The sequence below is a fragment of the Rhinatrema bivittatum genome, chromosome 2 (genome assembly GCF_901001135.1).
Source record: "Rhinatrema bivittatum chromosome 2, aRhiBiv1.1, whole genome shotgun sequence".
NCBI lineage: Eukaryota > Metazoa > Chordata > Amphibia > Gymnophiona > Rhinatrematidae > Rhinatrema > Rhinatrema bivittatum.
The window spans coordinates 779,532,688-779,559,064 of record NC_042616.1 but is presented as its reverse complement, the minus strand read 5'-3'; the positions used below and the strand labels follow the sequence as shown (position 1 = coordinate 779,559,064).

Below are 26,377 nucleotides of genomic sequence, written 5' to 3'. Positions count from 1 at the left end.
GAAAGAATTTAGTGGAGCCAGAAAACAGCGCAAATTGAAACTCACCCCCCACCCCCTGGGAATTACTCAAACACAAAATGTGGTCGTAGACCAGTGTTGCCAACCTCACTTATTTACCGCGAGATTGGGTTTCTTTTTCTAGTCATTCGGGGGTTTTTTTCCCGATTCGCGGGTTGCTTTTAATTGGGCTATTTTTTCTGCCAGTCGTGTTTTTTTGGGGGGCTTGTTGGGCGGGACTGCTGCTGCGATAAAGCCTGTCCATAGCAGGCGCACCCTATATTGCAGCAGTAAGCCAATCAGAGCTGCGAACCTTCACGAGCACGTTTGTGGGCAGACCCAGCACCGTCCAGCACAGCATGCACAAGCATCCCTCGTGGGCAGACCTGGAAGGCCAGCAGCATGGCATTGCAGTGCAGCAGCATGCCACAGAGAAAGAATCTTCAGACTGCAGCTACAGCCAGGTATCAGGAGGGGAGGAATTAGTATGTTGGGAGGGGGGAATGAGAATGTAGGGGCAGAGATGTGCTTGGAGGGGTTAAGGAGGGGGGAATGAGAGCGTGGGGACCAGAGATGTGCTCGGAGGGGGAATGAGAGTGTGGGGGCCAGAGATGTGCCCAGAGGGGGGAATCAGTGTATGGGGGGGGGGGGGCAGAGATGTGCTTGGAGGAGGTAGGGAGGGGGGGAATGAGAGTATGGGGCCAGAGATGTGCTCGGAGGGGGGAATGAGAGTGTGGGGGCCAGAGATGTGCTCAGAGGGGGGATTCAGTGTATGGGGGGGGGGGGGGGCAGAGATATGCTCGGAGGAAGTAGGGAGGGGGGGAATTAGAGTATGGGGCCAGAGATGTGCTCGGGAGGGGGGAACCAGTGTGTTTGGGGCCAGAGATATGCTCAGAGGGGTTAGGGAGAGGGAATGAGAGTGTGGGGGCCAGAGATGGGTTTGGAGGGGGTAATGAGAGTGTGGGGGCCAGAGATGTGGTCGGAGGGGTTAGGGAGTGGGGAATGAGTGGGGGGCCAGGGATGTGCTCAGAGGGGATGGGGAGGGGGGAATTAGTATGTGGGGGGCCAGGGATGTGTTTGGAGAGGGTGGGGAGGGAAGAATCAGTGTGGGGGGGGGGGCGCAGGGATGTGTTTGGAGTGGTTAGGGAGGGGGGAATCAGTGTGTGGGGGGTTAGGGATGTGCTCGGAGGGGGTAGGGAGGGGGGAATCAGTTTTTGGGGGGCCAGGGATGTGCTCGGAGGGGGTAGGGAGAGGGGAATCAATGTGTGGGGGCCAGAGATGTGCTCGGAGGGGGTAGGGAGGGGGGAATGAGTGTGGGGGGCCAGGGATGTGCTTGGAGGGGGTGGGGAGGGGGGAATCAGTATGTGGTGGGCCAGGGATGTGCTTGGAGGGGGGAATGAGCATGAGGGAATTGAAGACGTGTTTGTAGGGGGTGGGAGAGATGAATGAGTGTGTGCCAGGGATGTGCTTGGAGGGGGGAATGAGCATGAAGGAATCTGCTGTACCAGCTTCTTGCCAGTGCTGAAGCGATTCAACAAAAATATGTATTGAAACAATGCTGACAATATAGAGAATGAAGAACTGGTTGTTATCACTAATTGTCAGACCTTGTTTTAGTTAACTGTGAGAGCTACAACAATTTATTACATTAAAGTCAGCTGTTTTGTGTACATTACAAAAGTATTTCAAGCTTAAATGTTATAAAATTTAAAAAAAAAAGTTTCAATCTAACGTGTTTTGGGCTTTTTTTGGGCTTTTTTTTTTTTTTTTTAAAGTGCTTGTTCTTTCATGAAAACCTGGCAACCCTGTCGTAGACATCTGGGTGGGATGAAGTGACCTGTCTAAGATGAGGGATCTTTTCCCCTTCAAAGCAAGTCCCAGAAATACGAGGATTAACTGATGTGCAATAAAAAAAAAAAAAGGGGCTGCACCTACATCGTTCTTGCTCCATATTCCCAAGGAAACATCGCGGGTCTGTAACGCGAGCGTACATTCTTCGGCGCAGCGGTGGGTAGCAGACTCCCCTTTTCCCGGAAGGAGGGGGGCACAGGCCGGGACCGGAGCCGCCCGGGCCCCGCCTGAGTCTGTCTCCTCCTGGCTCGAGGCGGGGCTTTGCCCACTATGTTTAGCCCCTGTCGCCGATCCACGTGGCTCCCAGATCACTACATTACATTCCGGGCAAAGGCTGGCGAGAGACGCTGGTGAAAGGGGGAGGAGGGTGGTGCAGCTCGCCCGGGCGGCCGCAGCTTGAGGAGCCCCCCCCCCCTCCCCCCCTGGAAGCTTGGTAAGGCGATCGGGGGGGGGGGGGGAGAGAGATCCATCGGGGGGAGAGATCCGCCCTCTGGGGCCGGCTGGTGGGGAATTTTAGCACTTGAGGAGCGAGACGAGCCAAGGGAGGGAAGAAGGGGAGAGCGAGCCAGGAAATAGCGGTCCGGTTACAGTAAGGAAAAAAAATGCAGGTCCGCTAGCGCAGCCTGTGGGGTAGGAGGCGGCCGCTTTTTTTTTTTTTTTGCTTTTTATGAAGTTGGAGGGGAAGGGCCGGACGCTGCTTGGAGGGCAGAAGTTTCAGCAGGAGAAGCGTGGAGGGGGCTGTGGCACGGACCGATCCGGAGGTTACTTGCATCTCTTCTTTTTTTTCCTGTCATTGTCAGGGACCCCCCCAGGATCATGGGCAAAAGACGGAACTGACCGCGGAGAGGACGGTAGCCTAGCAGGTAACTTAGCAGATAAAGAGCCATTGTTGCATCCATTGTGCCAGTTATTCTGGAATGTAAATATGTGCAAATTTCGCCTGCCCCCCTGGAGTTCTTCCGATGGAGAACTGCTACTGCTGTAGAGATCCCGCGTAAAACCTCTCCCTTCTCAGTCTGAGTCCTTAACAGCCTAAGCAGTTCCCGTGCGGGGGCTCGCGATCGGCGCGCTTGGTTCCGATGGAAAGAGCGCATTTCCTGCCGCCCACCCCAGTCCGGCAGGGCAGACCGGGGTGCGGGGCTGGAGCGATCCTCCTCTCCCGAGGCTGGACGTTTGCTCTGGCGACGGGAAGTCGGCTCTTTTTCTTTTACTTTTTGGAAGAGCTCAGGAGTTTGCTATCACGAGTGATCCCACCCTTAAATTAAGCTGGATCGGCTCCTACCCCGTACTCCGGAGAGCCCTTGGCTGAGTTTTTTGTGACTTTTTTTTCCCCCTTCCTGTTTTGCGCACTCCCCGCGGAGTTAAAGGTGCGGTAGCTAGCGGTATGTAAAGGTAAACGAGTCCGTAATGTTTGTGATTGATGTGATGTCTGTACAGCTTATTTTTTTCTCTTAATGCAACGTTTGTTTCTGTTTTGCCTTTAAGAGTGTCAGAACATAATTCAGCACAAGAGTGTTTTCCCCAGGGCTTGGAGTGACGAAACTTGCTTGCCTGCTTAGCAAATGCTAAGCTGTGTAGTTGTGAGGTATTTAATGCTGGGACTCTTCCAGATCTCTTGTTCTAGAAAAAAAGATTCAGATTTAGTTTTCTCGTATCATTTGGAGGAGGCTGGTGTAGCAGGACAACGTCTCTCAGCCCTAGCCCGCGGATTTTTATTGCAGGGCCTGGGGCGGGCTACAATTTGTAATCTTTCTGTTCCCGTGCTGTTGTTTTATATTCACTGACTTGAGATGTCTGCTTCACGTTTGCTGATCTTTTCTTTTCTTCTGCCCCTGATCAAACGTTACAAAAGTGTAGAAGGTAAAGCAGCAGTCGTCAGGTTAACGGGAGGAAAAAAAAAGACAAAAGTCTAGCGCCCCTTTTAGGCTGTCAAGCGTTAAGGGCGAGAGTTTCTGGGAGCTGCAGGCGCGCGTTCTGTTCGCCCCAGAATCACTTTTAACGAACGGCTTTACAGGTCGAATCAGATCGTGCCAGTCTGTCCACAGATGCAACTTGTTGTGTTTTATAGCTAATGTGAACTTGATGCTGCATCAGGTTGAAAATCTTTCACGCTGCTGGAGTGGGTTTTTTTTTTTTTTCTTTCCTGGTTTCTAGTAAAGATTTGAAGACTCAGATGCATGTCACTGTTTTCTGGCCTCTGGTTTTCAGTAACATTTGTTATGTGGCTCTTGGATTCTGATTAGGACATGTTCGAATTAATGCCAGCAGTCAGCATCCTATTGCGTGCACATAAAGCAGACTTTAAAAGTCACTCTGCCCAATACGTTTTATTTTTATGATGTTATTATTGCACAGAAAGCTAAGTGTGCCAGTCTCGGATACCTTTTGAGTGACCTGCTCCTCTATAGGTACTTGATCACACTGATTACCCCAGAAGCAATGATATTTAGTTTTCTATTTGTAGAGCAGCTTTTCCCATTTTTAACTGTGTCACAGCCTTTTTCAGGTAGCCCCTTCCCCAAAGTGCTTACAATTTAAAAGATTACCCGGGGAGAGAGAAAGTGTCTTGCCCAAGGACACAAGGAAAGTCAGTGGGAGAAGCAGGATTTGAACCCCGGTTCACAGCCGGGCATCTATATTATGAAGGCCACACCTTCTGGGCTCTGGTTGGTTCATGTGCCTTATGATATCATGCAACAAACAAATAGGAGAATAAATTTGCACTCCAAAAAATCATCCACACAGCAAGAAGGAGATGCAAGATGAGTATAAAGTCCAAAATTGAATTAATGATTATTCTCAAGATATATTTTTTATTTTCAATATAAAGCGGCTACTCCAAAACTCAGCAAGGTAAAATACAGTCGTCAACCAGGTCCCCTGACACGGACCCGTGTTTTGCTCAAAGCTGCATCAGGAGAGACTAACAAGTATATTTCAAACACTGTAAATAAAAACAGAGAATAAATACTAGGGGTATGCATTCGGTCCCTACGTATTGGCAATATTCGTTGTATTTGTGGGGAAGCGAAACGTATCACGATTCCCCACAGATACAACGAATTTTCGCCGAATTATTCGTCCGCCAATTTAAACAATCCCCCCCCACCCTCCTGATCCCCCCCCCCAAAAAAAACTTACCAAAACTCCCTGGTGATCCAGCGGGGGGTCCGGGAGCCATCCCATGCACTTTACACCCTCGGTACCAGTTCAAAATGGCGCCAATAGCCTTTGACCTGCTGTGTCACAGGGGCTACCGGTGCCATTGGTCAGTGCCTGTCACAAGGCCATCGGCGCCATAAGAACATAAGAACATAAGAAAATGCCATACTGGGTCAGACCAAGGGTCCATCAAGCCCCGCATCCTGTTTCCAACAGTGGCCAATCCAGGCCATAAGAACCTGGCAAGTACCCAAAAACTAAGTCTATTCCATGTTACCATTGCCAATGGCAGTGGCTATTCTCTAAGTGAACTTAATAGCAGGTAATGGACTTCTCCTCCAAGAACTTATCCAATCCTTTTTTAAACACAGCTATACTAACTGCACGAACCACATTCACTGGCAACAAATTCCAGAGTTTAATTGTGCGTTGAGTAAAAAAGAACTTTCTCAGATTAGTTTTAAATGTGCCCCATGCTAACTTCATGGAGTGCCCCCTAGTCTTTCTATTATCCGAAAGAGTAAATAACCGATTCACATCTACCCGTTCTAGACCTCTCATGATTTTAAACACCTCTATCATATCCCCCCTCAGTCGTCTCTTCTCCAAGCTGAAAAGTGCTCCTACCATGTGACAGGGGCTGAGGTAGCGCTGGCACGATTTTGAATACTGGCAATACGGCCCGAGTGCAGGAGGTCACTCCCGGACCCCCGCTGGACTTTTGGCAAGTCTTGTGGGGGTCAGGAGGCCCCCGTAAGCTGGCCAAAAGTCCCTGGGGATCCAGCGGGGGTCCGGGAGCGATCTCCTGCACTCGTGCTGTCGGGTGCCAGGAACCAAAATGGCGCCGATAGCCTTGCCCTTACTATGTCACAGGGGCTACCGGTGCCATTGGTCAGCCCCTGTCACATGGCAGGAGCACAAGATGGCGCCGATGGCCATGTGACAGGGGCTGACCAATGGCACCGGTAGCCCCTGTGACATAGTAGGGCAAAGGCTATCGGCACCATTTTGAACTGGTACCGAGGGTGTAAGAGTGCTCCCGAATCCCCGCTGGACCACCAGGGAGTTTTGGTAAGTCTTGGGGTGGTCAGGAGGGTGGGGGGTTGTAGTAAATTTAATTTTAGCCGGGTAATGAATAGGATTCGACGTATAACTGTATCGGGACGCCATACGGACGTATGCAAAGTATCTGCCCCCCGACGAATACGTATCCCGAATGCAACGTATGGCATCCCCCTGCACATCTCTAATAAATACATGTCAAATACTATGGACCGTATGATAGGGCTACCTTACAAGTGACGCTAGGACACATACCTTAACAGAAATTTCATGTTGAATAATTGTTCAAGTCAAGGAGAGCGGACAGTACTAACTGCAATGTCCATTTAAAGGACCAAGTTTTGGCGCAACATGCTACACCAATCAGAAAGCACCAACACAGGACACTTAAACCAATGGAAAAGGACCAGAACTAAATGAAATGAAACCATTCTATCTCGTTATTGAGTCCTTTAGGACAGTGGTCCCCAACCTTTTTTGCACCAGGGACCGGCTTCAAGCAAGACCATTTTTCCAGGGCGGGGCAGGGTCATATGGGGGCGGGGTTATGGAGGGGGTTGGATTTTAGTGCACACTTATCATTTAATTATGACATTTATAATGTGAATGTGACTCAACTCACCATAGGTTCTCACATGCATGGCACACTGACCCATGATCGTCATGGGGCTAGATGTAAAAGTACAGTTTGTATCCACGGGAACCCCCCTGACCCACAATAATGGATGTAAAGCAGAATTATGACATTCCCCATACAACTCACCCTACAAAAAAGATATTTTGGTTCTGGTGACATCTCAGTAACAGCAACTCAAACTCCTTCTACTTCCAGGCTCAATAGCCCTACTTATGAAAAGACAGCAGTTTACCACCAATGCATGTCCTCTTGAGAAAACACAACAAATAAGACCGATACAAACGCTTACATGCTAGCAAAATATCTCATCTCGGTAACAGACACAGAACCGACCTAACATACTCCCAGGATCTGTAGTAATGCACATAAACTAATTCGCACACAGTTACACCTGTATTATGGAATACACTCAAACAGGAGCAACCCTATCTATGAAAAGGCAACACTACAAATATTAAATCAGGTCCTAAAAACAGAACTAGCAAGCAGCTATAGATCCCCACACAGAAATAATGGTAAAACTATACTAATAAGCAGAATAAATGTTTCAAAACAGCTATGAACAGAATAACATTCAACAATTAAAAACTCATAAAAACTATTAAACATTCTCCAAATACCAATAAAATATTTAAAAAAAGCAGACATCACACAATTAAAATGGCAGTCAAGAAAAATAAACTTAAAAAGCCACCTTTACTTACCCCCTCCAGCAGCTCTCCTACTCCCCTTCCCTGCAGGCCGTGGCACACACCAGAAGCAGCAGTAGAAGCTAAGCTCTATACTTATGGTCCTGGGGTGTGTGGAACCTGAAGGCTTAAACACAGCTTTAGAATTACAGGTGTTTCTTTAAAGATCTTCATGCTGTTTATATGTTGCTAAGGTAACAATACGTCAATGACGTTGCATACGTCTTGACGCTATCACGTTCAAGAAGCGCGGGCTTTTTAAAGACTCGGCGTTTTCAAGGCTCTTGGCTGTCCCGTTCTTATTGCAACAACTTTGGAGACGTTCGCGTCCAGATAGAAGGTTTGCGTTGCTGTGCTACTTTAAGTTAAGTAACTTTGTTTTGAATTCATTCATTTAATTAACCTTTTTTGATTTTTGTTTGTCAGCACCATTTCAGTCATTTAAAGTACTCCTGAAGAAGCGATCTCTCGATCGCGAAACACCGGCCGCTGTCGGGCACCTGTTATTTAGAGTTGCGGGCACCTGTTATTTAGAGTTGCAGGGAACAGCTGACAATTGAAATCTGGATTATAATTTTATATTAATTCTTTTCGAAAAATACCAACACCGCAAGTGACGAGTAGTCCAGACGGCAAGTGTTTTTCACTGCCGTGACTGGCTTGCTGATGCGGTACCTTTTTAAGAAAACAATAGCTAAATCATTGAAGGACAATACGTTCTGGTCAACGTTTGACGTGTGCACAGCTTTGGAACATTGTTAGATTGGGCTTTTTTTGTTTTGGGCCTCTTCCTTAGTGTCCATGTCTCTCACACACACACCATACCAGTCATGCCCCCATGACCAGTTTCTGTCTCTCACACACCAATCATCTCCCAAACAGTCTTTGGCACACACATACACACCAGTCACCTTCCTGAATAGTTTCTCTCATGCCATACACACACACACAGGCTTCCCACTCCCGTGTTCTACTTACATATATGGGCTTCTCACTCTCATAATCACTTTCTCTGTCTCTCTCTCACTCACACACACACACACACACACACACACACTCTCTCACTCACCAGTCTCTCACTCCCATGCTTGTTCTCTCCACATGCACAGGCTTCTCATTCCCATAATCACTTTCTTTCTCTCTCACACACATACACACTCACCAGTCTCTCACTCCCATGTTCTCTTTCAGATATACAGGCTTCTCCCTCTCATGATGTGTCTCACACACACCCAGGTTTCTCACTCCCATGCTCACTCTTCACATGCACAGGCTTCTCATTCCCATAATCACTTTATTTCTCTCTCTCTCTCTCTCACACACACACCAGTCACCTGATCTCGCTCATGCATACACACACACACAGGCTTCCCACTCCCATGTTCTCTTTCAGATATACAGGCTTTTCCCTCCCATGCTGTGTCTCACACACACCTAGGTTTCTCACTCCCATGCTCACTCTCTTCACATGCACAGGCTTCTCATTCCCACAATCACTTTCTCTCTGTTACACACACACCAGTCTCTCTCATTTCCATGCTCACTCTCCACATGCACAGGCTTCTCATTCCCTGAATCACATTCTCACATTCACACACAACAGTCTTTTTCTCTCACACACACCATCACCTTACCAAGCAGTCTCTCTCTCTCATGCATGCACACTCACCCAGGTTTCTCACTCCCATGCTTTCTTTCACACACAACCCCCCCCCCTCCAGGCTTCTTACTCCCATGCTTTCTCACATACCCAGATTTCTCACTTCCATGCCTTTTCTCTCTCTCTCACACACACACACACACACACACCAGTCACCTCCCTGACTAATGTCTCACACTCTCACATACACATCAGTCATCTCCCTGAGCAATCACTTTCATTGTCTCTCACATACACACACACATCAGCTCTCTGACCAGTCAATCACACACAGGCTGGCTGGCTGCTTCTCTCTCTCTCTCTCACTTACTTCCTCTCCCCCCCGGAGCACAAATGGGAGCTGCAGCAGCCCAAGAAAGAAGAATCCCATCGGCCGCGGGACGCTCATGCTGCTGACTCCTTTCTCAATTACCGGCTGCTTCAACTGCTCGGGGACCGATGCTGCTACTTTTCCACGCGGCTCAGCTTTTTCTCCTTCCCGCGTTCCGCGTATCACTTCCTGTTCCGGGTCACGTGAGGGCAGGTGCGGGAAGAAGAAAAGGCCAGCCACAGTTGTACAGCTTCTTTTAGCACCGCTGCCGTTCCCACTGGGCTTGATCGTGCTGACAGCCCGGCGGCAATGGCAGCAGGAGAGACTGGGAGCGCGTGACACACCTGCCGGTGGTTGGCGGCGCCGCGGACCGGCAAAAACCTCCCACGGCCGGTCCCGGTCCGCGGACCGGTGGTTGGGGACCCCTGCTTTAGGAGATAGACAATCCAGTTTAAAAATCAATTTTTGTTCCCTAACGTAATAAAATTTCTGAGGTTACCCCCATGCGCAGGGGGGGAAACAGCATTAGTAATCAGAAACTTGAGGTCCTCCTTTGTATGTAAATGCTGACACCAATGGGAAACCAAGAATGCTGTTTCACGGCCAGTCCGAATATTGGACCGATGTTCAATGATCCTAGTGCGCACTGATCAAGTGGTTTTACCTACGTACAACTTAAGGCTTGGGCAAACTATCACATAAATGACTCCTCATGAAGCACAAGTCATAGAAAAATTGAGATTATATACATGATGTGAAATTTGATGTTCAAATGTGGAACTAGCAGTGATAGACACGAAGAGATGGATCGGTAAAAAGGGACTTTTATTGAATTTTGCCCAACTCTGGCCGAGTTTCGCTCTTCTAGGAGCTGCCTCGGGCTTATCAGCCACATCTGTTGGCTCTTCCACAAGCACACTATGTTTTAAAAATTACAAGGTATTGAAAGTTGAATATTTTCATATTTTGGAACTATGTATGAGAAGTATACTTATTGCTTGAAACCATACTAATGTAGCGATTGTTACAACGCCAATATATATACTAGGGATATGAATCATTTTTTGACGATTTAAAATATCGTCTGATATATTTTAAATCGTAAAAAATCATTAGAGGCGTGATACAATAGGAATTCCCCCAATTTATCGTCAAAAATCGTAAATCGGGGGAGGGGGGAGGGGAAGGGGGAGGGCGGGAAAACCAGCACGCTAAAACAACCCTAAAACCCACCCCGACCCTTTAAAATAAATCCCCCACCATCCCGAACCCCCCCAAAATGTTTTAAATTACCTGGGGTCCAGTGGGGGGGTCCCGGTGTGATCTTCCACTCTCGGGCCACGGCTGTGTTAATACAGCCGGCGCCATTTTGCAATACGGCAATACGGCCGGCGCCATTTTGCAATACGGCAACGAGTGCAAGAGGTCACTCCTGGACCCCCGCTGGACTTTTGGCAAGTCTTGTGGGGGTCAGGAGGTCCCCCCAAGCTGGCCAAAAGTCCCTGGGAGTCCAGCGGGGGTCCGGGAGCGATCTCCTGCACTCGTGACGTCGGGGGACAGGAACCAAAATGGCGCCGGCGCCATTTCTATTAACGCAGCCGTGGCCCGAGAGTGGAAGATCACACCTGGACCCCCCCCCCCCCCCACTGGACTCCAGGTAATTAAAACATTTTGGGGGGGGTTTGGGAGGGTGGGGGATTTATTTTAAAGGGTCGGGGTGGGTTTTAGGGTTGTTTTAGTGTGCCGGTTTTCCCGCCCTCCCCGATTTACGATTTAAACGATTAAAAAAAAAACAAACAAAAAACCGCGACGATCAGATTCCCTCCCCCCCCCCCAGCCAAAATCAATCGTTAAGACGATCGATCACACGATTCACATCTCTAATATATACACTTGTTTGTCAGCAGAACGACTGCGGCGCATCGTGGAATATAGAAATGACTAACCCAAGGCACCTTCATGGAATGCCCACTAGTCCTTCTATTATTTGAAAGTGTAAATCATTGATTCACATCTACTCGTTCAAGACCTCTTATGACCTTAAAGACCTCTATCATATCCCCCCTCAGTCGTCTCTTCTCCAAGCTAAACAGCCCTAACCTATTCAGCCTTTCCTCTAGGGGAGCTGTTCCATCCCCCTTTATCATTTTGGTCACCCTTCTCTGTACCTTCTCCATCGTAATTATATCTTTTTTGAGATGTGGTGACCAGAATTGTACACAGTATTCAAGGTGCGGTCTCATCATGGAGCGATATAGAGGCATTATGACATTTTCTGTTTTATTAACCACATACCTTAACAGAAATTTGGATAAGTTCTTGGAAGAGAAGTCCATTAACTGCTATTAATCAAGTTTACCTAGGTAATAGCCACTGCTATTAATTGCATCAGTAGCATGGGATCTTCTTGGTGTTTGGGTAATTGCCAGGTTCTTGTGGCCTGGTTTGGCCTCTGTTGGAAACAGGATATTGGGCTTGATGGACCCTTCTTCTGACCCAGCATGGTAATTTTTTATGTTCTTATGTTCTTATTCCCTTCCTAATAATTCCTAACATTCTGTTTGCTTTTTTGACTGCTGCAGCACACTGAGCCAACGATTTTAAAGTATTATCCACTATGATGCCTAGATCTTTTTCATGGGTGGTAGCTCCTAATATGGAACCTAACATCGTGTAACGACAGCAAGGGTTATTTTTCCCAACACCTTGCCCACATTAAATTTCATCTGCCATTTGGATGCCCAATCTTCCAGTCTTGCAAGGTCATCCTGTAATGTATCACAATCTCCTTGTGATTTAACTACTCTGAATAATTTTATATCATCTGCAAATTTGATAACCTCACTCATCGTATTCCTTTCCACATCATTTATATATATACTGAAAAGCACCAGTCCAAGTACAGATCCCTGATGCACTCCACTGTTTACCCTTTTCCACTGAGAAAATTAACCATTTAATCCTACTCTATGTCTTTTAACCAGTTTGTAATCCACAAAAGGACATCGCCTCCTATCCCATGTCTTTTTAGTTTTCTTATAAGCCTCTCATGAGGGACTTTGTCAAACGCCTTCTGAAAATACAAATACACTATATCTACCAGTTCACCTTTATCCACATGTTTTATTAATCCCTTCAAAAAAAATGAAGCAGATTTGTTAAGCAAGACTTCCCTTGGTTAAATCCATGATCATAAATCGTAGAGCACATGGTTCCATTAAACCATGTGCTCTACGATTTTAATCTTGAGAATACTTAACACTATTTTTCCCGGCACTGAAGTCAGGCTCACTGGATTGCCCCTGGAGCCTTTTTTAAATATTGGGGTTACATTGGCCACCCTCCAGGGACAATGGATGATTTTAATGCTAGGTTACAAATCTTAACTAATAGATCAGAAATTTCATTTTTGAGTTCCTTCAGTACCCTAGGATGCATACCATCCGGTGCAGGTGATTTTCTACACTTTAGTTTGTCAATCTGGCCTACTACATCTTCCAGGTTCACAGTGATTTCGTTCAGTTCGTCTGATTCATCACCCCTGAAAACCATCTCTGGAACTGGTATCTCTGAACATCCTCATTAGTAAACACGGAAGCAAATAATTCATTTAGTCTTTATGCAATGGCCTCATCTTCCCTAAGAGCCCCTTTAACCCCTCGGTCATCTAACGGTCCAATCGACTCCCTCCTGCTGTGGTGCACTACAGGAACGTGAACCAATGAACGGGGTCCCCCGACCCACGTGACTGGTTCTCCTGTAGGTTTTGGTGCCTTCTGCTGCGCTTTAAATACCTGTCAGTGGTAAAGGGTAGTGCGCTCCCTGTCACTTTTCAAGTACTTTTGCTGTCAGGTATGTTATGACTTTTTGTATTTTATTATAACATGGTCGGTTGTAAGTCCTGTTTTGTTGTCCTGATGTTTACTTATGTTTTACAGCTTTTGTGTGAATTCCTGGTGGCGAGCCCTCCCGATGTAGCCCGCGGCGAAACACGGGACCGTGTCGGGGGACGCCATTAAGCTTTTTCCTGTATAAATCAGTGGAGTTGCCATATTGAAGAAATAAACAACTTTAACTTTTACACACTTTGTGAGTGTTCTGTCAGGATTGAACACGTATCTGCACTTTGTGTGTTCTGCGGTAATTGAAATCTCCCATTATTATTGCACTGCCAAATTGGTTAGCTTCCCTGATTTCTGTTAGCATTTCATCATCTGTCTGACCATTTTATCCAGGTGGACGGTAGTATACTCCTATCATTATACTCTTACCCAACACACATGGGATTTCTACCCATATAGATTCTACTGAGCATTTAGTCTCTTGTATGATTTTTATCCTGTTGGACTCTATACCCTCCCGGACATAAAGTGCCACACCCCCACCAAGTTGATCCTCCCTATCATTGCGATATAATTTGTACCTTGATATAGAACTGTCCCATTGGTTATCCTCCTTCCACCAGGTCTCTGTAATGCCAGTTATGTTAATCTCATCATTTGCTGCTATACACTCTAACTCTCCCATCTTACTTCTTAGACTTCTGGCATTGGCAGACAGACATTTCAAAGTGTGTTTTTGTTTGTATTAACAACCTGCTTTTCAGGCATAATTCAGAAATCATTAGCTTTGGTGATTTTTTACATATAGGCATATGGACTATGTTTGCTTTTAATGGAACCTCTCTGTTGGGATGCATGTGGAACAGGAAGCATTTAGGGGATGCCACCCTGGAGGTTCTGCATTTCAGTAGGGATGTGAATCGTTTTTTTAGAGTCGCGATACAATAAAAATTCCCCCGATTTATCGTGAAAAATCGTAAATCGGGGGAGGGGGAGAGGGGAGGGCGGGAAAACCGGCACACCAAAACAACCCTAAAACCCACCCCGAACCTTTAAAACAAATCCCCCACCCTCCCGAACCCCCCCAAAATGTTGTAAATTACCTGGTGGTCCAGTGGGGGGTCCCAGCGCGATCTCCCGCTCTCGGGCCATCGGCTACGTTAATAAAAATGGCGCCGATGGCCCTTTGCCCTTACAATGTGACAGGGCAAAGGTAGTGCCGGCGCCATTTTGAATACGGCCTGAGTGCAGGAGATCGCTCTCGGACCCCTGCTGGACCCCCAGGGACTTTTGGCCAGCTTGGGGGGGGGCCTCCTGACCCCCACAAGACTTGCCAAAAGTCCAGCGGGGGTCCGGGAGCGATCTCCTGCACTCAGGCCGTATTGCCAATATTCAAAATGGCGCCGGCGCTAACTTTGCCCTCACTATGTCACAGGGGCTGACCGTCGGCTGACCATCGGCCCCTATGACATAGTGAGGGCAAAGGTAGCACCGGCGCCATTTTGAATACTGGCAATATGGCCCGAGTGCAGGAGGTCTCTCCCGGACCCCCGCTGGACTTTTGGTAAGTCTTGTGGGGGTCAGGAGGCCCTCCCAAGCTGGCCAAAGGTCCCTGGGGGTCCAGCGGGGATCCAGGAGCGATCTCCTGCACTCAGACCGTATTGCCAATATTCAAAATTGCGCCGGCGCTAGCTTTGCCCTGTCAGATGGTAAGGGGAAAGGGTCACCGGCGCCATTTTTATTAACGCAGCCGATGGCCTGAGAGCGGGAGATCGCTCCCCGCGCTCCCACTGGACCACCAGGTAATTTTAAAACCTTTTTTGGGAGTTTGGGAGGGTGTTTTGATTATCTGATCGGGCGCAGCCGATAATCAGAACTCAAATCGGGCTGGGCGATAAAAACTTTAAGATTTGGATCGGAACCGATCAGATTCCGGTTCCGATTCACATCTCTAGATTTCAGCATCCTACCTAAAATCCTAAATTTGGCTTCCAGATCCTCCCTCCCACATTATGTCGATGGTGCCAACATGTACCACGACAGCCGGCTCCACCCCAGCACTGTCTATAATCCTAACTAGGTGATATGTGAGGTCTGCCACCTTCGCACCAGGCAGGCAAGTTACCAGGTGGTCCTCACGTCCACCAGTCACCCTGCTATCTATATTTCTAATAATCGAATCACCAACTATGATGGCTGGCCTAACCCTTCCCTCCTGTGCAATAGCCCTGGGAGACTTGTCCTCAGTGCGAGGGCTGGAGAGCAGGTCCTTGCTATAGGATCACTTCCTGCTACACCAGGGCGATGTTCTCCTACTGGGAGACCTTTCTGATCCAAGGCAGCACTGGTGCTGCCAGACTGGATTTGGGACTTGGCTACTATGTCCCTGAAGGTCTCATCAATGTACCTCACTGTCTGCCTTAGCTCCTCCAAGTCTACTACTCTAGCCTCCAGAGATTGGACTCATTCCCTGAGAGCCAGGAGCTCTTTGCACCTAGTGCACACATACAATCTCTCACCGGCGGGTAAAAAATCATATATGTGACACTCGATGAAAAAGACTGGAAAGCCCCCCTCTTGCTGCTGGTCTACTGCCTTCATCTTAGTTTTATTGAGTTCCTTGTTAAGTTTAGGATACTAAGGGAGTTGGAATGAGAGTTCTTTAAATTTACAGGTGAATTTACTAATTAATCAGCTAGTGTCCTACAAGGGGATGATTAAACTTTCAATAAGGGCTGGTACAACAGTATGATTTAGATAAGACCCTGAGTGATTTTTAATGAGAAAGTGTTTCATGCCTACAAATCAAGGGTTGAGTGGGTTGGAAATAGAGACACTAGAATTAGCTATCTCTGGCTTGCTTATTACCTCAGACACACACAAACTCTAAAGAATATATCCCTTAATTTCACCTTTCACCAAAATTGTATAAGCCCAAAAATTTCTGAAAGCATTACTTATCAATCCTCTTTAACCACCGTTAAATTAATTTTCACTCAGTTAATGGAAGGGTTTGAGATTTGCATGCCATTAGGCGCGCACCTCCGGTCCTTCTCTACTGCAAAGGGTGCGGGGCCTCTGGATGCTGGGGCTGTGGAAGTCAATCCCTGGATCACTTGCGGTGACCTCTGGACTCCTCTCCCGGGGGATGCTGGGAGCAGTATGCAGATGAGCCTTGCGGTCCTTCTCTAATGCAAAGGGTGCGGGCCTCTGGAAGCTGGGGCTGTGGAAGTCAATCCCTGGATCACTTGCAGTGACCTCTCCCGGGGGATGCTGGGAGCAGTATGCAGATGACCCTTCCTGTCCTCCTCTACTGTCTTGTCATTGCCTATGCTGTTCTGGTATTCCTTGCTCCATCAGACCTACAGCCTCGAGTCCAACCGCGCTCGCTTGCTGTCCATGGGCACTCCTGTCTACTACCTCTCCAGGAGACCTTGTGAGGCCCACCTAAGTTCAAGCGGCCCGAGTCCCTATGGGCTCCACCCGGGGGGACCACAGGCTTCCAGTGGTGAAGTTCATCCTAGCCTCTATCTCCTCCAGTGCTCCGCCCCCTGGGGGCAGGTGCTTCCTGGTCCCTACCAGGGAGCCGTTCTCCACGGCTCCAGGACAAGGGTCCACCCCAAAGCACAACATCATGCGCTTGGTTTGCAGCAGTTCTTCTGAATCCCACATTATAGAATATTTCACCAGAATAAATACTAACTAACACTACCATGGCCATTGCCCAAATATCTGGCCACCTAGGTTGCTTGTGTAGCTGTTGTGGTTATACCTTTTCTTGCCCTTGCTCCACCCTCTCTACCTCTGTGGCGATTCCATTCAGGTCTGACGGACAGATGCTGCTGTGACTTCTCCTTGCTGCTTCTCCCTGGAGTCCCCAGGCTGGCTTGACCCTGCGGATCCACCATGTTCCCGATGACGTAAAAGCGCCACGCGCGCGCACCAGAGTTTTGTACCAGCAAGGGCGCAAACCTCGGGGGCATCCCCCCGTAGTGACGTCATCCACTTCCAACTTAAAAGGTCTTTGCTTGCGCTTACGAATCGAGTTAGCAAGGGGAATTCTTTCTCCGCTGCTCTGCCTCCACAAACTTACCAAGGGGTACCCGCTCCTCGGGGGCCCCACTCTCTCTTCTTGTTTTCAGATTACTAAGACGTCATCCGGTACTCAGTCCTCAAGGGCCTATGTCCCTGAATGCTCAGAAGACTCCTATTGCCTGGAAGCGATCGCAGATGAATACACTGTGAGTTTCTATTACAGATAGGAACTGGTACTCGCTCCACGAGGGCCCATGTTCCTAAACTCTGAAGACTCTCTGCCGTCTAAGACGCTATCGCAGGTATGGAGAATGTAAGTTGTTATTGCAGATTGCAGATAGGAACTGGTACTCGCTCCATAAGGACCCATGTTCCTAAAACCCTTCAAAGACCCTCTTCTATCTCAGAAGCTATCGCATACGTATATTTTATGAATTATTATTTCATATTGCAGATAGGAACCAGTACTCGCTCCACGAGAGCCCATGTTCCTAAAACTCTACAAAGACTCTCTTCTATTTCAGAAGCCATAGCATACACAGATATTGTGAGTTCTTATTCCAGATTGCATGTAGGAACCAGTACTCGCCTGGAGGCTCCTGTTCCTCAATATACCGAAGACTCTCAGTTGCATAGAAGCCATTACAATTGTGTGTATCATCTACTACTGGTTACGTGTCCAGCATACCCTGTCTACTCACTACCTATAGTCTCTCTCTACAGCTCAGCAAACCCAGAGATCGCAGTTCCAGTATCTGAAGGACTTCAGCCCTGCCCGGCACATCAGCTCACTACTGCCACCTCTGGTGGTTCTACTACCTGTCTAATAAAGAACTAACTGTGTCAGTCTCCATACTCCAGCCTAGCCGGTGGTCCCTCTCAGGATATCCTCCTGAGGGTGTTGTCATCTGCCATTGGCCCAAGGATTCACCAATTTACATTAAGTGTTCATTCCTTACACTACAAGAGCAGTATCATAATAGACTGCCACTCTGTGGGGAGTCAGATCACTGTCAGATTGCTAAGCTCCTTCCCCCTGGAGGGGCAAGCGATAACAGATTGCTAACCTCTAGCAGATTCCATAACAGATTGCAACTCCGAGTGGAGATTCATAACAGATTGCTAACTCCTCCCCTCTGGAGGAGTAGATATCTTACAGGTTGCTAACTCTTCCCCTCTGGAGGAGTAGATTGATAACAGATTGCTAACTCCTCCCCTCTGCAGGAATAGATCTTTAACAGTAGCCTACCAGACAGACCTGGCTAAATGGGCATATGCTTTTCAACTAGGGCTTCTAATTCTAGTTCTTACTGTACTAACCTGCCAGACAGACCCAGTTGCTAGCTGAATTTATCATCGCAGTCTAATATGACTGTTGTCTGAACATTCAACCTCCTAGGTTCCCTGGTAAGCTGCCAAACAAGCCTATGTCAGAAGCTGCACTTTAGCTAGGACGTCCTAGATCTCAATTCAACACCTAGGCCCCCCTCCCTCCTCCCATGTCTTACCACCAAGCTGTAGTAATAATCTAAACAGTTACCAAAACTGGTGACAATATTGCCCAAACATCCAGGCTCCTTGGTCCCCATGGTCTTGCTGGACTGTACTCGCCACCAGCATTGACCTAGTTGGTTTCCCGGGAGTTGCCTTCTGGTTGCACTAACCCAGCTACCTCACAGTCTGCAGTATCATTAAGAACATAAGAACATGCCATACTGGGTCAGACCATGGGTCCATCAAGTCCAGCATCCTGTTTTCCAACAGTGGTCAATCCAGGCCATAAGATCCTGGCAAGTACCCAAAAACTAAGTCTATTCCATGTTACTGTTGCTAGTAATAGCGGTGGTTATTATCTAAGTCAACTTAATAGCAGGTAATGGACTTCTCCTCCAAGAACTTATCCAATCCTTTTTTAAACACAGCTGTACTAACTGCACTAACCACATCTTCTGGCAACAAATTCCAGAGTTTAATTGTGCGTTGAGTGAAAAAGAACTTTCTCTAATTAGTTTTAAATGTGCCACATGCTAACTTCATGGAGTGCCCCCTAGTCTTTCTATTATCCGAAAGAGTAAAAAACCGATTCACATCTACCCGTTCTAGACCTCTCATGATTTTAAACACCTCTATCATATCCCCCCTCACCATCTCTTCTCCAAGCTGAAAAGTCCTAACCTCTTTAGTCTTTCCTCATAGGGGAGCTGTTCCATTCCCTTTATCATTTTGGTCGCTCTTCTCTGTACCTTCTCCATCGCAATTATATCTTTTTTGAGATGCGGAGACCAGAATTGTACACAGTATTCAAGGTGTGGCCTCACCATGGAGCAATACAGAGGCATTATGACATTTTCCGTTTTATTCACCATTCCCTTTCTGATAATTCCCAACATTCTGTTTGCTTTTTTGACTGCTGCAGCACACTGAACCAATGATTTCAATGTGTTATCCACTATGACGCCTAGATCTCTTTCTTGGGTAGAAGCACCTAATATGGAACCTAACATTGTGTAACTATCGCATGGGTTATTTTTCTCTATATGCATCACCTTGCACTTGTCCACATTAAATTTTATCTGCCATTTTGATGCCCAATTTTCCAGCCTCACAATGTCTTCCTGCAATTTATCACAATCTGCTTGTGATTTAACTACTCTGAACAATTTTGTATCATCTGCAAATTTGATTACCTCACTTGTCGTATTTCTTTCCAGATCATTTATAAATATATTGAAATTTAAGGGTCCCAATACAGATCCCTGAGGCACTCCACTGCCCACATTAGCTTAGATGTTTTCTTTTTTCACCCTGTTTTTGTCCTTATCACTTTTCTCTCCTCTTGGTTCTGCTCTTGCGGGAGTGAAGGGTCGTTTGCTGCATCTCTATAGCCCTGTTCCTATTATTTTCATAGAATAAGACAATGGATGAGCACCCACCCTCACTCGTGGCTTGATGCTGCAGACCCCAGCTGATCTGACTTCTTTTCATTTTATTTTTATCTACTGGGAATCCCCTGTGCTTATCCCATGCTCTTTTGAATTCATTTTCTGTTTGTTTTTTTTATTTCCATGAGTTCCACTGGGAGTCTATTCTATGCAACTACCACCTTTCCAGTAAGTAATAAGTATTTTGCTGCTGTTTCTGAATCTGCCCCCATACTTTGACATGTCATTCACCCTTAAGACTCATCGCACATAGCATTTGGTTTTGTGATGAGGCCCGTGGCTGGAGCCATGAGCCGTCTCTTACCTCCGCGGCGGGACTGCTGTCGTTGCTGCCGTCCCACAGCCTGGTAAAGCCATAGCCTGCCTTCTCCTGCCCGTGGCAGGAGCTACCAACACCGGGGCCTTTGCAGCCTGGCCACCATCTTGCCGGAATGGCAGGAGCCATGCTGAGCGTTCCCTAGCATGGCAGAAAGCCACCAGTGACTTTGGTTGCTTTGCAGCCCGGAGGCCATCAAAGCCAGGACCTCTCCTACGTCTGGAGCTGCCCTCGGTGATTCTTCAGCGGCTTGGATGCCGCCGTCTTCCTTAGGGCCTGTCCAAGGCCCTCCTCCAGCACCTCTGCATGTCAGCAGCAGCATGGTTGCTGTCCAGGGTCCTGCCCTCTGCTACAGCTCCTCCAAAGGTGCAGGTCCATGGCTCTCTTCCCTATTTAAAGGGATAGTGAGGGTGCGGTCCCTGGAACTCCTCCTGCAAGCTCCTCCCAGGGAGTTGCCACCTCAGCCCTACAAAAGGGCTCCAAGCTCACTTCATCATTGCCTTTGCAAGGAGTAAGTCCTCCTTAGGACTCCACGTCTTCCAGCTTCTCCAAGGCACTCTGTTCTATGTGGGATCCCTTGTCGTCTAGATGTTCTTTCTTCCTTGGTCTCTTGTCATCGTCCTTGTTCCAGATGTGTCCTGATGTTCATGTCTCTAAGTTGTTCCAGATGTTCTCCTGATGTTCTGTTTCTGTCCTGACGTCTTCGCCTGATCCAGGTGTCCATCTGTTCCTGATGTTCTTGTCCAGATGTCTTCAGCACCACCAGACCGATCTCTCGTGGTCTGCGACCTGCCCGGCTCGGATGGTAGGGCACGTAGTGGTCCAGTAGTCTGCAACCACCCCTGCTGGGATGTGTAGGGCACTGGTAAGTCCTACCATCAGATGGCGCCGAGGAGTCATCTCGTCTCTTGTCTCATCTGAGCTTTGTCTCGGATCTTCACCCTTGTCTCATCTGAGTTTTGTCTCGGATCTTTACTCTTGCTCATCTGAGTTTCATCTTGGATCTTCATCCTTATCGTCCCTCTGTTGGATCTCCTTCTCTGCAGTAGTTCAAGCAGCTGAGGATCCCGGTTCTTATTGTCCCAGCACTGGGTTTCATCTCAGTGTTCCTATACTGTGTTTCGTCTCGGTGTCCCTGGCTCTGAGTTCCGCCTCCGAGCTTCATCCTGGCTCCGAGTTCCACCTCTGAGCTTCATCCTTCTTCTCATATCCTGCCTCAGTCTTCAGAGTATTTGTGTCTGCTTCTGCCATGCCTTTGTCCTTGAAAGAACTCTCTCTTTCCAGTCCAAAGTGTGGTCCGCGCCTGGCCTTGGTTGGCTGTGGAGGGCGCCCTTCGGTACTGGTCTTAGAATCTTTCTCAAGCCTGAGTCTTCGTCCACCTCAAATCCTGAGTCTTTGTCTACTTCAACGCCTGAGTCTTCGTCCTTCCAAGTATTCGTCTACCTCAACGCCTGAGTCTTCATCTTCCTCAAGCCTGAGTCTTCATCTGCCTTTTCACATCTTGTTCCATGTCCCTGTTCGGTCGTGTCCTCTGTCCAGCCTGCCTCTTCAAGTCACTACCCACTGGCTAGTCTGAAAGGGCTTGGAATGGTTGGAGGACCATTCAGAGACCATCATTGCATTCATGGTCTCACCTGGCCATGCAGGTTCGGTAAGAGGTTCCTGGATCTCCAGTTCCCAGACTTGGAAAGTCTCAACGCAGGGGCACACATCTTGTCCCACACTGGGGAGTGCTCCCTAGCACTCCCTTCCATCCTCAGCACAACATTTGGTGCAGACGTTGCTACATCATTTTGTTAGCCTTTCTCTGCCTCTTCTCCATCTGGTGGTGGGAACGCTTGGCAATAGTGATCATAATATGATCAAATTTGAATTAATGACTGGAAGGGGAACAGTATGCAAATCCACGGCTCTCATGTTAATTTTCAAAAGGGAAACTTTGATAAAATGAGTAAAATTGTTAGAAAAAACTGAAAGGAGCAGCTACAGAAGTAAAAAGTGTGCAAGAGGCATGGTCATTGTTAAAAATACCATTCTATAAGCACAGTCCAGATTTATTCCAAACATTAAGAAAGGTGAAAAGAAGGCAAAACAATTACCAGCATGGTTAAAAGGGGAGGTGAAAGAAGCTATTTTAGCCAAAAGATCTTCAATCAAAAATTGGAAGAAGGATGCAACAGAAGAAAATAGGATAATGCATAAACGTTGGCAAGTTAAATGTAAGAGATTGATAAGACAGGATAAGAGAGAATTTGAAAAGAAGTTGGCCATAGAGGCAAAAACTCACAGTAAAAACTTTTAAAATATATCCGAAGCAGAAAGCCTGTGAGAGAGTCAGTTGGACCGTTATATGATCAAGGGGTTAAAGGGGCACTTAGAGAAGATAAGCCCATCGCAGAAAGATTAAATGATTTCTTTGCTTCGTTGTTTACTGAAGAGCATGTTGGGGAGGTACCAGTACTGGAGAAGGTTTTCATGGGTAATGATTCAGATGGACTGAATCAAATCACAGTGAATCTAAAAGATGTGGTAGACCTGATTGACAAACTTAAGAGTAGTAAATCACCTGGACCGGATGGTATACACCCCAGAGTTCTGAAGGAACTAAAAAATGAAATTTCAGACCTATTAGTAAAAATGTGTAACCTATTATTAAAATCATCCATTGTACCCAAAGACTGGAGGATAGCAAATTTAACCCTAATATTTAAAAAGGGCTCCAGGTGTGATCCGGGAAACTACAGACTGGTTAGCCTGACTTCAGTGCCAGGAAAAATAGTGGAAAGGGTTCTAAACATCAAAATCACAGAACATATAGAAAGACATGGTTTAATGGAACAAAGTCAGCATGGCTTTACCCAAGGCAAGTCTTGCCTCACAAATCTGCTTCACTTTTTTGAAGGAATTAATAAACATGTGGATAATGGTGAACCGGTAGATGTAGTATACTTGGATTTTCAGAAGGCATTTGACAAAGTTCTTCATGAGAGGCTTCTAGGGAAAGTAAAAAGTCATGGGATAGGTGGCGATGTCCTTTCGTGGATTGCAAACTGGCTAAAAGACAGGAAACAGAGAGTAGGATTAAATGGACAATTTTCTCAGTGGAAGGGAGTGGGGATCTGTATTGGGACCCTTACTTTTCAATATATTTATAAATGATCTTGAAAGAAATACAACGACTGAGATAATCAAATCTGCAGATGATACAAAATTGTTCAGAGTAGTTAAATCACAAGCATATTGTGATAAATTGCAGGAAGACCTTGTGAGACTGGAAAATTGGGCATCAAAATGGCAGATGAAATTTAATGTGGATAAGTGCAAGGTGATGCATATAGGGAAAAATAACCCATGCTATAGTTACACAATGTTAGGTTCCATATTAGGTGCTACAACGCAAGAAAGAGATCTAGGCGTCATAGTGGATAACACATTGAAATCATCGGTTCAGTGTGCTGGGAATTATTAGAAAGGGAATGGTGAATAAAACGAAAATGTCATAATACCTCTGTATCGCTCCATGGTGAGACCACACCTTGAATACTGTGTACAATTCTGGTCGCCACATCTAGAAAAAGATATAATTGCGATGGAGAAGGTACAGAGATGGGCTACCAAAATGATAAGGGGAATGGAACAACTCCCCTATGAGGAAAGACTATGAGGTTAGGACTTTTCAGCTTGGAGAAGAGACGGCTGAGGGGGGATATGATAGAAGTGTTTAAAATCATGAGAGGTCTAGAATGGGTATTTATTTATTTATTTATTTATTTATTTGTGCAATTTTTATATACCGTTGCCCAGAACAAAAAGTTCTATCTTAACGGTTTACATAATAAATTAACTTAAGACAGTTAAGAAAACGGAAATAAATACAATAAAACATCAATAAAAATAAAATAATTAAACATTATTAAAAAACTAAAATAGCATGAGTAAAGTTAGAAATAAAAGACCATAAAAGCTGCTATAGATTTATAAAAACTCTTGGGCGTTATCTCTGTATGCTTGTAAAAAACACCATGTTTTAAGATCTTTTTTGAACTTCTTTAGATTATCTTGCATTCTCAAATTTAGTGGCAGACTATTCCAAAGCTTCGGTCCGGCTACTGAAATGGCCCTTTCTCTGACTTCGCTCAGGTGTGCTGATCTGACTGTAGGTATTGATAACAAGCCTTTGTTAGATCATCTTAGGTCTCGTTTGGTGAAAAATGTTTAAAAATTAAGAGGGTGTGAAGGCCAGCACGTACTTTGCACCAGCTTTTGCTAGCAGGTGCGGAGTCGGCGCTGTAAATCACATGTGAGGACTTCAAAATCTCTGCATTTGTCTTCCCTCCCTGTCCCCAGCTCTGCCCCTTTTGCAGCACTGGCCACCTGCGTTTCACGGCACCAATACCTTTAGCCGCAGAGGGGAATTGTACCCAGGTAGCCGATTTAGTTGCCCAGGTTACAATTATTTTTTTAAACTTGCTCTCTTTTTATTGTTACCCCAGCCCCTAATAATAGGTAGAAGAAGAACACCCACAGGGATGGTAATTTTTTACAGGCACTTGTGTGGCTCGTTATAACGTTGCTTGCCCTTTACGTGGATAACCTTGCGTGCCTGCACCTGTTTACCCAGACTGAGTGGAGAAGTTCGAGGGGTAGGTGAGGGGGAAGGGCTAGAACTTGTGTGCACTTTTGCATTTGTGTTTTTCAGAAGTACACAAAACTTCCTGCGCTCATAGAGGTGTGTGGGTAGTTTTGGATGGGTTAATATTCGAAATGAACTTCCGTGCTTAAGTTTGCTCGGAAAATTTGTTGACCTCATGCACATTTTTGCTGTCTAAATTTGTGCGGGCTATTAGAAAAGTATTTCTAGAGTATCTAATAATATATCTTACTGGCGGGCTGATACAGTACAGTGTGCTCCGACGGAGCGCACCGTTAACCCGCCATTGGATGCGCGTTTTCGACGCGTTAACCTTACCCCTTATTCAGTAAGGGGCCGAAAACGCGCGTCCTACCCACTGAACCTAATAGCGCCCGCAACATGCACTTTAAATTCTGTCAATAAATCTCTGCCCAACAAGTTAACTGGACAGTCTGGCGCATAGATAAACTTACCGGTGAGTACAGTATCATGCCACTGAATGGTACATGGAGTAGTGTATTGCATAACATTTGAAGTTCCCGTAAGTCCTGTGATAGTCTGTGTTTCTGAAGTTAGGGACATGTTAGGTCGTAATTGCCTTAAGACTGATCAGCTACACCTGTATCGATCAAAAAGTTAACATGTGAAGTGCCGTTTAACAAGTCTGGCGTGTGTTTCATGTTTATGAATGGGGACATGAATATCAGCTACTAACAGTGGCTTATGTACCTCAGCAAAATTTGACTGGGCTTGGCCTCATTGTGGAGGTGGGGCAAACTGGCTTCGACTTCCACTATTGTTCCAAACATTGGGGTTGAATTGATGCACAGATCTACGTATCCCCCCTTTTGAGGGAAATCTACTTCTTGTATACCCTCTCGGGTATGTGGGGGCATTGCCAGGGTAGTGGCAATCTTGGGCAAAGTGACCCATTTGCCCACACTGAAAACACTGGAGACTCGGTGAGCGGCATTACGAAGTTGGCCAATCAGGGGTATACCTTCCTTCCTCACGTTCCCAAATTCCCCCATCTCTTTCCCAATCCCAGGGTCCAGATTGAGGACCTCTATCCACTGGGCATCCTCATCCTCTAAATCCCCCCCTATGAGTAAGGCTAGACCCAGAAGACTGATAAAAACAACTCAGATCTTCACTTTCTCTAGTATTCTGCTCACTTACTTTTTGTCCTTCAAACCCTTTAATCTGCAGCGCACAAACCTTAGTTTGTGCCTTCACTAATT

The 26,377-nt window shown here is 46.7% G+C and overlaps 1 protein-coding gene across 2 annotated transcripts in view; it reads left to right on the top strand.

The window, feature by feature from the left end:
* Positions 1-390: 390 nt before the first annotated feature.
* LOC115085728 (CMP-N-acetylneuraminate-beta-galactosamide-alpha-2,3-sialyltransferase 1-like) overlaps positions 391-26,377 on the top strand; it is a 123,351-nt gene continuing 97,364 nt past the window's right edge. Inside the window, exons 1-2 of one of the 2 annotated variants that reach the window (XM_029592061.1) lie at positions 391-461; positions 2,649-2,711. The gene's annotated coding sequence lies outside the window, so the exon portion shown is untranslated. Of the gene's footprint in view, positions 462-2,005; positions 2,282-2,648; positions 2,712-26,377 lie in introns of those variants that run through there. The other variant, XM_029592060.1, reaches the window with a different exon arrangement.